Consider the following 10,186-nt stretch of genomic DNA (forward strand, 5'->3'; position numbering starts at 1 on the left):
CCCCCCCCCCATAGGGTCTTACTCTGTTGCCTAGGCCAGAGTGCTGTGGCATCAGCCTAGCTCACAGCAACTTCAAACTCCTGGATTGAAGCGATCCTCCTGCATCAGCCTCCTGAGTAGCTGGGACTACAGGTTTCTGCCATGATACACCTGGCTAATTTTTTTCTATTTTTAGCAGGAGTCTCACTCTTGTTCTGGCTGGTCTTGGACTCATGAGCTGAAATGATCCTCGTGCCTCAGCCTCCTAGAGTGTTAGGATTATACGTATGAGCTACCACACCCTGCCAAGTTTATATATATATGTGGTTTTGTTTTTTTTTTGTCACAGACTGAATGGACTGAGACCCCCCACACATACACACCATGTAGAACCTTGTGGCACTCACGTTATTCATTTCCCTGTGTTCACACCTGCCTCCCACTGGAAGATGGGCTCCACCAGGGCAGGGCCTTTGTCTCTTTCACCAGCACCAGACAGGGTCTGACTGAGGGAGATACTGGGTTCTGGGACAGTGTGGTGAAAAGGAGGGGCTGGGTGTGAGGTCTCCAGTCTACTGACTGGCTCCTGGTGATGGCAGGTTCAGGCAATGGCTTTGTTTTGGTTTCCCGTTTTTCCAAAATATATTTTTAGAATTAAAAACATCAGAAATTGTTCCTTTCTATTGGGCTGCAGTTGCCCTTGGTGAGAAAGAACTGGGGAGATGCAGGAATGGGGGGCTCAGCTCTCCTTGGGGTTGGGGGAGAGGTGTGCAGAGCCAGGCCCTGTCCTGTCAGCTGGGACTCAAAAGCAGGGGTCACCTCCCATCCCAAGCACAGAGCACCCAGGCAGCCTCGGTGACAGAAGCCCAGTCATAAGCCTTGCTGAGTGTCCTGGGCTACATGTTTTCTCCTCTCTAGACTCTGGGTTTAGAGTCAGCCAGTATATCCCTATGGGGCTGAGTCATCTCCTAGTGAATGGCTAAAAGGACAGATTCCCAGGCCCCCCTCCAGACCTAAGGAATCAGACCCAGGAAGCAGGTAGGGGTGAAACTGTATTTAAACCAACCTCTCAATGTTTTTTAGTGGCCTTGGCAACTGTGGGATGAGACTATCTCCAAGGGCATGTTAGGAAAGCTCCACTCCCAGTATTTTTACTTTCATTTCATTTCATTTATTTATTTATTTTTACAGAGTCTCATTTTGCCCCCCTTGGTAAGTGCTGTCGTATCACAGCAACCTCAAACTCTTGGGCTTAAGCCATTTTCTTGCCTCAGCCTCCCAAGTAACTACAGGCACCCACCACAACGCCTGGCTGTTTTTATTTATTTTTTATTTTTTTGAGACAGAGCCAAAAAGAGAGTGCCATGGCATCACAGCTCACAGCTCACAGCAACCTCCAACTCCTGGGCTCAAGCGAGTCTCCTGCCTCTGCCTCCCAAGTAGCTGGGACCACAGGCGCCCACCACAATGCCTGGCTATTTTTTGGTCACAGCCATTGTTGTTTGGTGGGCCTGGGCTGGATTCAAACCCGCCACCTTAGGTATATGTGGCTGGCACCTTAGGCACTTGAGCCACAGGCACCGAGCCAACCTGGCTGTTTTAGAGACAAGGTCTCGCTCTGACACAGGCTGGTCTTGAACTTGTGAGCTCAGGTAATCCACCCGCCTCAGCCTCCCAGAGTGCTAGGATTTTTTTTTTTTTAAGAGACAGAGTCTTACTTTGTCACCCTCAGTAGAGTGCTGTGGCATCACAGCTCACAGCAACTTCCAGCTCTTGGACTTAGGCGATTTTCTTGCCTCAGCCTTCCGAGTAGCTGGGACTACAGATGCCCGCCACAATGCCTGGCTATTTTTTTTGTTGTTGCAGTTTGGCCGGGGCTGGGTTTGAACCCTCTACCCTTGGTATATGGGGCTGGTGCCCCTACTCACTGAGCCACAGGCCCTGGCCCCAGAGTGGTATGATTATAGGAACATTTTTGCTTTTAAATTTCAACTTAGATCCCTCCTGGTCATGATCCCAGGGGGCCTTTTTTTTTTTAGACAGAGTCTCAAGCTGTCACCCTGTTTGAGGGCTGTGGCCTCATAGCTCACAGCAACCTCTAACTCTTGAGCTCAAGTGATCCTCTTGCCTCATTTTTTCTATTTTTTAGTAGAGATGGAAAGGGTCTTGCTTTTGCTCAGGCTGGTCTTGAACTTGTGAGCTCAAGCAATCCACCTGCCTCAGTCTCCCAGAGTGCTAGGGTTACAGGAACATTTTTCCTTTTCAGTTTCAGCTCAGACCCCTCCTTGTCATGTGTGTCTTTGCCACAGGTTATCTGTGAAAGGCTAAGGAGGATTCCAGGGGCCAGTCAGTGCACTGGGGACCTCAGACCAAGCCAGCCTCTTCTAGCAGCTCTAGCTCTCTGCCTTCAGCTGTCAACTCCTGGCAAAAAAGGGAAGGGAAGAGTTAATTTAATTAATCAGCTGAAGAACTGAAGTGTTCCCTAAGGGCATCTTTTACTGTAAGGGTGGGAAGAAGTCCTGGCCACACAGCTGAGCTCCATGCTCTGACTTGCAAAGGTCCCAACTGGCCACTGAAGATAGCAGCAAACAGGTTAGGTAGCTTTGTGGTCAGGGGCTGGGCACTGATCTATTGGTTGGAGACCTGATAACAGATAAGAACTCTGCCAGCCTGTTGGTTCTCTCTTGTTGTGAATAAACATTTGCTGGCCTGGCAAGGTGGCTCATATCTGTAATCCCAGTACTCTGAGAGACTGAGGTGGGCAGATCCCCTAAGCTCACAAGTTCGAGACCAACCTGAGCTGGAGTGAGAGCCCATCTCTAAAAATAGCTGGGCCTTGTGGCAGGCACCTGTAGTCCAAGCTACTTGGGAGACTGAGGCAAGAGAATCATTTGAGCTCAAGAGTTAGAGGTTGCTGTGAGCTATGATGCAACAGTGAAACTCTGTCTCAAAAAAAAAGAATTGCTGTCTTGGTTTATCTCTAGCCTCTTGTCCTTTCAGTAGGAGTGACCCTACTTCCCTAGCAAGTTCCCTCTGGGCCTCAGAGGGTGGAGGGCCCGGGACCCCCTGGGGAAAACCTTGTAAATTCCTGGTGGCCACATTTCTTTTCTCTTTCTTGAATTTAGTCAACCCCACAGTTGGCACCAAGTTGCTAGGGCTCCTTGCATTTCTATTGGTTGGAACTTTTGCAGTTTCCCCAGGGCTATCATTCAGGCTAGCCAGGGGCTTCTGGGATGCCGAAACCATTCAGGACACACTTGGCCTTTGGCCTTGGAGGGGACCAAGAGGCCTGAGAGAGGGTTGGGCCAGATTATGAGATGACCAAATATTCAAGACAGGGAGTGACAGACAGAGATACATGGCACGTGTTTCTTAGATAAAAATAAAGCTGAAGGGCTCAGTACCCCTAGCTCAGTGGTTAGGGAGCCAGCCACGAACACCAGAGCTGGCGGATTCGAACCCAGCCCGAGCCTACCAAACAACAATGACAACTGCAACTGAAAAATAGCCAGGCGTTGTGGCGGGTAACTGTAGACCCCCATCCCTACAAAAAATACACAAAATTAGCCAGACCTGGTATCGTGCCTGTAGTCCTGTGACTACAGGGGAGGCTGAAGTAGGAGGATCACTTGAGCCAGGGAGTTTGAGGTTGCTGTGAGTTATGATGATGCCACTGCACTCTCGTCAGGACAACAGAGCAAGAACGTGTCTCAAAAATAGTAATTATTATTATTATGGCTCAGCGTCCATAGCTCAGTGAGTAGGGCGCCAGCCACATACACCAAGGTTGGTGGGTTTGGGCACGGCCCTGGCCTGCTAAACAGCAATGACAACTGCAACGAAAAAATAGCCCAAAGTTGTGGCAGGAGCTTATAGTCTCAGTTTCTTAGGAGGCTAAGGCAAGAGAATCATTATCATTAAGCCCAAGAGTTTGAGGTTGCTGTAAGCTGTGATGCCACGGCACTCTACCAAGGGTGACATAGTGAGACTCTGTCTCAAAAAAAATATAGAGCTGAAAGGGGCCTATATGTAGGGGTTGCCCCAAAATTCAAGGTGATGGTCTTGGCTACCTGCTTAGGACACATCAGGGATGAGAGGCAGAAGCTCATCCAAGCATCTGTGGACACTGTGTTTGCTGCTGCTGCTGCTCAGGGGTCATGAAACCCAGCCTCTGGACCAGCCCTGGGCTGGGTGGGCCTTCAGGGCTCCCACCATCAGAGTAGGGGATGGCTGGATGGGCAGGCTGTCCCAGGCCTATAGTTAGTGCAAAAAGGCACTCAGTAGCAGTGGCCAGAGTAGCAAGTGAGCTAGAGATGGCATGTGAGAGGTGGGAGTAGGGGTGGGCAGACAGAGAAGACAATTGTACTGGACCCAGAAGTGTGCCAGGCATGTTGGGGAGCAATAACATGGGGGTAGGAGGTGGCAGGGGAAGGTCAGGAAGAAAGCTAATTAGTATCCTGGAGCCATGAGTGCTGCAGTTATTATAGAACCATGGAATGGGACTCTCCTGTATTCCAGAACCTCCTGCAGGTACTAGGGGCCTTAGGTGCTGGTTCTGTGTCCCTCCACCCACCATGGAAGGCATCCTCTGTCTTCCCTGGCCAGCCTCAGGCAGTTACCTGCTCTGCACATGACAGTACCCCACAGGGCCATGTGTTCCTGGGCCAGCTGCTCAGGGTGGATGTCCCTTTTCCCATGGAGCCAGGGTCTTCCTTATGCCACTACCTCAGCTTATCCCCATTCAGGCCTTGGGGTAATGTGTCATGCTCTCTTGCCAGGCTGGGGACTATAGCGGGGGAGGGTAGTATCAGAGTCATCTCTTGGTCTCATTACCCAACGTGGGGTCTGGCACAGAAGGTTCACACTGAAATCAATGAATGAATAAATAACTGGCAGTAATTAGTAGCTTCCTTTCCACAAATAGTCAGATATGATAGGGCTTTGGCTGGGCTTTGGAGGGGGTCTCCTATTCCTTAATTTAATCTCCTTGTGCCTAGGATCTGGGTGGGGTTAGAGGTCATCTTGTCCAACTAAGAACTATGAGGCACAAGATCTCAGCCCTTCCAGCCAGTGGACTCCAGGGTCAAAGAAGGGCTGAGGGGTGGTGGCAGGTTCAAACCCGTCTCCAACAAACTGCAACAAAAAAATAGCCAGGTGTTCTGGCGGGTGCCTGTAGTCCCAGCTACTCAGAAGGCTGAGACAAGAGAATCGCCTAAACCCAGGAGTTGGAGGTTGCTGTGAGCTGTGACGCCACAGCACTCTACCAAGGGCAATAAAGTGAGACTCTGTCTCTAAAAAAAAAAAAAAGAAGAAGGGCTGGGATGGGAATGGCTGGAAAAGGGCTAGAAATATGGTAGAAATGTGGCCAGCAGGTGGCGCTGTGAGAAGCCTGGGAACTGGGAAGAGACAAGGCCAGGGTGTGGGTATGGGTGGCGGCAGGAGCTAGGGGACCACCCCAGACAGCTGACTCAGGAACAAGTTTATAGCAGGCCTGAGGTTTCTTAAGTGTCAGTTCTGCCTCTGTCTAATGATACCGTCAGGATTGTCAGAGTCTTTACCACTTTAACCCCACCACAGGTTGTTGCTGTTGTCCCTATTCACAGAGGGAAACTGAAGCATGGGGACTGAGTTTATTGGCTGTGATATCATCCATGGCAGAGGTGGGCTTCAAATTCCAGATCTTTTTCTGAACTTTCATCTGCTGTCTCTGCATGGGTTGTGGTGTCCTCATTTGTAACTCAAGGGTGGTTCCAGTGGGCTGGGCGGTTGGGTTTGATGCCATGATGAGCTCTATGGGAAAGGTGTGTTTAGTGCCTCTTCTAGCAGGAGTGGGAGCCAGAGCTGGGGCATCCCCGCCTGTCAAGGAGGCACGGGCAGGAGAGGCAGCAGGGAATGGCCTGTGATAGACTTTGTAGCTCGGTACTCTGTCTTGTGGCCATGCAGGCTTGGAGCCCCAAGATAGCAGAGGTGTCTAGGGGGACTGAGGAGAAGCCTGGGACTCTTGAACAAGAAGACTTGTTCAGCCCCCTTCCAAAGTGGGTAAGACTGCACCTACTTGGGGCCATGAAGTCTGCAGTGACCAGCAGGGTATTTTGCAAACCCAAGCAGACCACAGCAGGGGCCAAGTCCACTGTGTACAGGTGTTGACGTCCTGGGTACAGGGCTGGCCTATTCCATTTTAAAGATGAAGAAGCTGAAGCTCAGGTAGATTACCAAGGGAGCCAGGTGAGAACCTGGGGTCTTCTGACTTTGGTCAGATTTGCCAAGGAATCCTTTTTTCTGGAAGTGCCAGGGTCGCCAATTTTCTTTTGAGCAAGGCCAGCCCTGCATAAACCCACTCTGGGCATCTGCGTCAGGATTCATTCTCTGGAGATCCTAGTATCTCTCCTCAACCACTCCAAATCCTGCCAAAAAAGCCAAAGTCTGTCAAAATTAAAAATAAGTGTGCCGGGCGCCGTGGCTCACACCTGTAATCCTAGCACTCTGGGAGGTTGAAGTGGTTGGATTGTCTGAGCTTACAGGTTAGAGAACAGTCTGAGCAAGAGTGAGACCCCCATCTCTAAAAACAGCCGGGCATTGTGGCAGGTGCCTATAGTCCCAGCTACTTGGGAGGCTGAAACAAGAGAAACACTTGAGCCCAAGAGTTTGAGGTTGCTGGCTCGGTGCCTGTGGCTCAAGTGGCTAAGGCACCAGCCACATACACCTAAGGTGGCGGGTTTGAATCCAGCCCCTGGCCCGCCAAAACAACAATGACGGCTGCAACCAAAAAAATAGCCGGGGGCAGGGATGCCCCGGGCGCCTGTGGTCCCAGCTACTTGAGAGGCTGAGGCAGGAGACTCGTTTGAGCCCAGGAGTTGGAGGTTGCTGTGAGCTGTGACGCTATGGAACTCTACCAAGGGCAATCAAGTGAGACTGTCTCAAAAAAAAAAAAATTAAAAATAGGTCAAATGTGTTTGATCTAGTAATCTCCCCTCTGGAAATATGCCCCCCATGAAACACAGAAGAACCCAAATGCTATGTATTGGAATAGGCTCTGTAGTAAACTGGAAACAAGCCCCACATACCTCAGTCACAGAATTAAATCACACTGGCTGTATTTATACAATACCCACTGCATGCCAGGGCACAGCTTCAGAGCTTTATATCTATGACCACTGGGTCTTCCCAACAACCATATGGAGTTAGGTCATAGAATTTCCATTTTACAGATGAGGAAACTGAGGCCCAGGGAGGCTAAGGGATTCAACAAGGTCATGCAGCTAAAAGTGTCTGAGCAAGGGCTGAGCCAGGCAGCTGGGCTCAGAGCCTCTGACACTGGTGTGTGCTTGATCATGCCCAGGGTGCTATGAATGTGCAGAAGAAGGCAGTGGGTCCCTAAGCACCTAGGCAGCAAGGCATCCAGACACACTGACGGGGAAAGGAAGCAAAAGGCAAAATGATATTAGAAAAAATATATGGCAGGGTTTAGTAGCTCATGCCTGCAATTCCAGCACTTTTGGGAAACTAAGGCAGAAGGATTGCTTGAGGCCAGGAGTTACCAGCCTGGGCAATACAGATTGTTCCTATCTCTACAAATAATAGAAAAATTAGCCAAGTGTGGTGGCACAGATCTGTAGTCCCAGCTGCCCAGGAGGCTGAGGATTAGGAGGATTGGCTGAGCCCAGGAGTTTGAGGTTTCAGTGAGCTATGATGCTGCTGCTGTACTCTCGCCTGGCCAACAAAACAAGACCCTATCTCTGGAAAAAAGAAAGGAGAAGGGGCGGTGCCTGTAGCTCAGAGTAGGGCACTGGCCCCATATACCAGATGTGGTGGGTTCAAACCCAGCCCCGGGCCAAAAATGCAAAAAAAAAAAAAAAAAGGAGAGGAATGGAAAACCAAAGAGAAGGAGAAAGAAAAGAAAAACAACATTGGTGGCTCGGCGCCTATAGCTCAACCGGCTAAGGCACCAGCCACGTACAGCTAAGGTGGCGGGTTCGAATCCCCAGCCTGGACCCGCCAAACAACAATGATGGCTGCAACCAAAAAATAGCCGGGCGTTGTGGCGGGCGCCTGTGGTCCCAGCTACTTGGGAGGCGGAGGCAGGAGACTCGCTTGAGCCCAGGAGTTGGAGGTTGCTGTGAGCTGTAAGGCCACGGCACTCTGCCCAGGGGGACAGCTTGAGGCTCTGTCTCAAAAAAAAAAAAAAAACAACATTGGTGTTGGCTCGAATTCACTGGAGGGCAGTCCCTAGGACTGGGTTATAGGACTTTTACTTTCTATGCTGGCTCTGTCTTTCCTATCTGGATTACTTTTTAAAATAACTTGTAGTTAAGTTCTTTTGTAATAAAAAGTAAAAATGCATCTTAAAATGTGCTCACCCTTCCATAGCACCTGAGACAGAAAGTCCTCCTGGCAGGTAGGGCTTGCAGTCTTTCTTTTGGCAGCCCCACGCTCTGGTGGTTTGTGCAATGTCTGTCGCCCCCTAGGGGATGGACCCGCCTTCCTCACATGGGCCAGGGCTGGCAAGGAGTGGGGCTCTTGGGCTGGTAGAGGAGGCCTGAAGGCAACCTGGATGCTAGTAACAGTAACCCTGGCCCATCGAAGGGGTGACCTGAAGTGGCTCTAGTTGGCACTCTGAGGACTCCGCCTCTTGTCATCCACAAAAGATACGAGGTCCATTGCCTGTTGGAGAAATCAAGACTGGGAGAGGTCACACAGCTGAGAGAGGCAGAGTGCCAGGCCCAGGGCCAGACTGAGGACTCCTCCCACCAATCCACAAGGGGCTCTTCCCTGGCCCCGGCCACAGTTAATCCTCCATGTAGCCATCCTAGAAAGGAGGCTGGACAGGTTCCAAGCAGCCCCATTCTTGTTCATACCACTTTTTATTATGGCCTATGACAAAAGCTACACGCCCAGCACCTGGATAACCCAGGACTGGGCTATTCTCTGGATGCCGGGAAGGGGTAGAATGGTAGGTGTCCAAGGGAATGCCAGGCTTCTGGCTCAGGTGCTGCGTGAGTGGGACTTACTGCATTGGACACTGAGCAGGAAAAGTGGGGATAAATGGGTCCTTGTTTCCTATTAGACAATATGCTTCAAGCTCCCTCAGTGTCTCAAGTACAGCATCTGAAATTGAACCTGAGTCCCACCGCATTTGCTCTGCCCACAACAGCCCTGTCACCTCCTTCCTTTTAGACGCCATGATTCTATTAATGCAGCCTTAGCATTTGTCTGGCTAATCCTATGGGACATGCCCAGAGTTTGCTCTCAGTGGTCATAGACATGAGGCGGGTACTGCCCTCATTTCATGGGTCTATAAGTGGAGGCACAGAAGTTGAGGGAGTGGCCCAAAGACTCATAGCCATGAGAGGTGGAGCTGGGTTTGAACGTAGGCAGCTTGGCTCCTGACCAAACACACACTGAGTTTTGTCTCTCTACTGGCCAGGACCAGCGTCAGAATTAGCCTTGGATGGGTCACTTCCTGCCCTTTGCCCTCTGCTGTGGCAGCTGGCACTGCCCATTCTGTTGTCCCCAGCTTGCCTACATACAGATGGGCTGGCAGGGATGCCCCTTGGTCAGCACACAGCCAGTTCAAGGCCAGCCTGCTGGTCAACTCATCAGGGACAGAAAATCAGGTGGACACCAAACTGCTTGTCCCATTGCCCTACCCCTAATGCCACTCAGACAGGACTGCCTGGACCTCGAGGTGTTAACACCTGGCCTATTGCTCAGCAGCTTTGTGATCCTGGCAAGTGCAAGGGCTTCTTGGACCTCAGTGTCCACATGGTTGCCTCACAGGGCTACAGTGTAGCTCAGGTGGGGGATACACTAAGACCCTGTGAGAGCCTCTGGGGTGATGGCCACGAAGCCATAGCTTACAGCATCAGGGCTTTCTCCATGCTGTCTCCGATACCATAGAGGGTGGGTTGCTTGAGAGCAAATAGGGGTCAGATCCAGCTTAGCCATCTTCGTTGCCTTGGACAAGTCTCCTTTATGGGCCTTAGTGGCTCCATCTGTGAAATGGGGAACATGGGTGCTTCCTGGCCGTGGGTGCTATCAGGGCTGTGAGGATGATCCTGTGAGCCAGGGAATGAGGAAACTTAATACACTGTAGAGTGGGGACCTGTGCGGTGGCTGGGAGGGGTCACTGTTTCTACTGTCATTACACGTGAGTAGCAGGCAGCAGTGCTTCTTGGGGGACACTTTCCCTTCACAAGAGCCCCAGCCA

The sequence above is a fragment of the Otolemur garnettii genome, unplaced genomic scaffold (assembly GCF_000181295.1).
Source record: "Otolemur garnettii isolate 467f Iridium unplaced genomic scaffold, OtoGar3 scaffold00020, whole genome shotgun sequence".
NCBI classification, from domain to species: domain Eukaryota; kingdom Metazoa; phylum Chordata; class Mammalia; order Primates; family Galagidae; genus Otolemur; species Otolemur garnettii.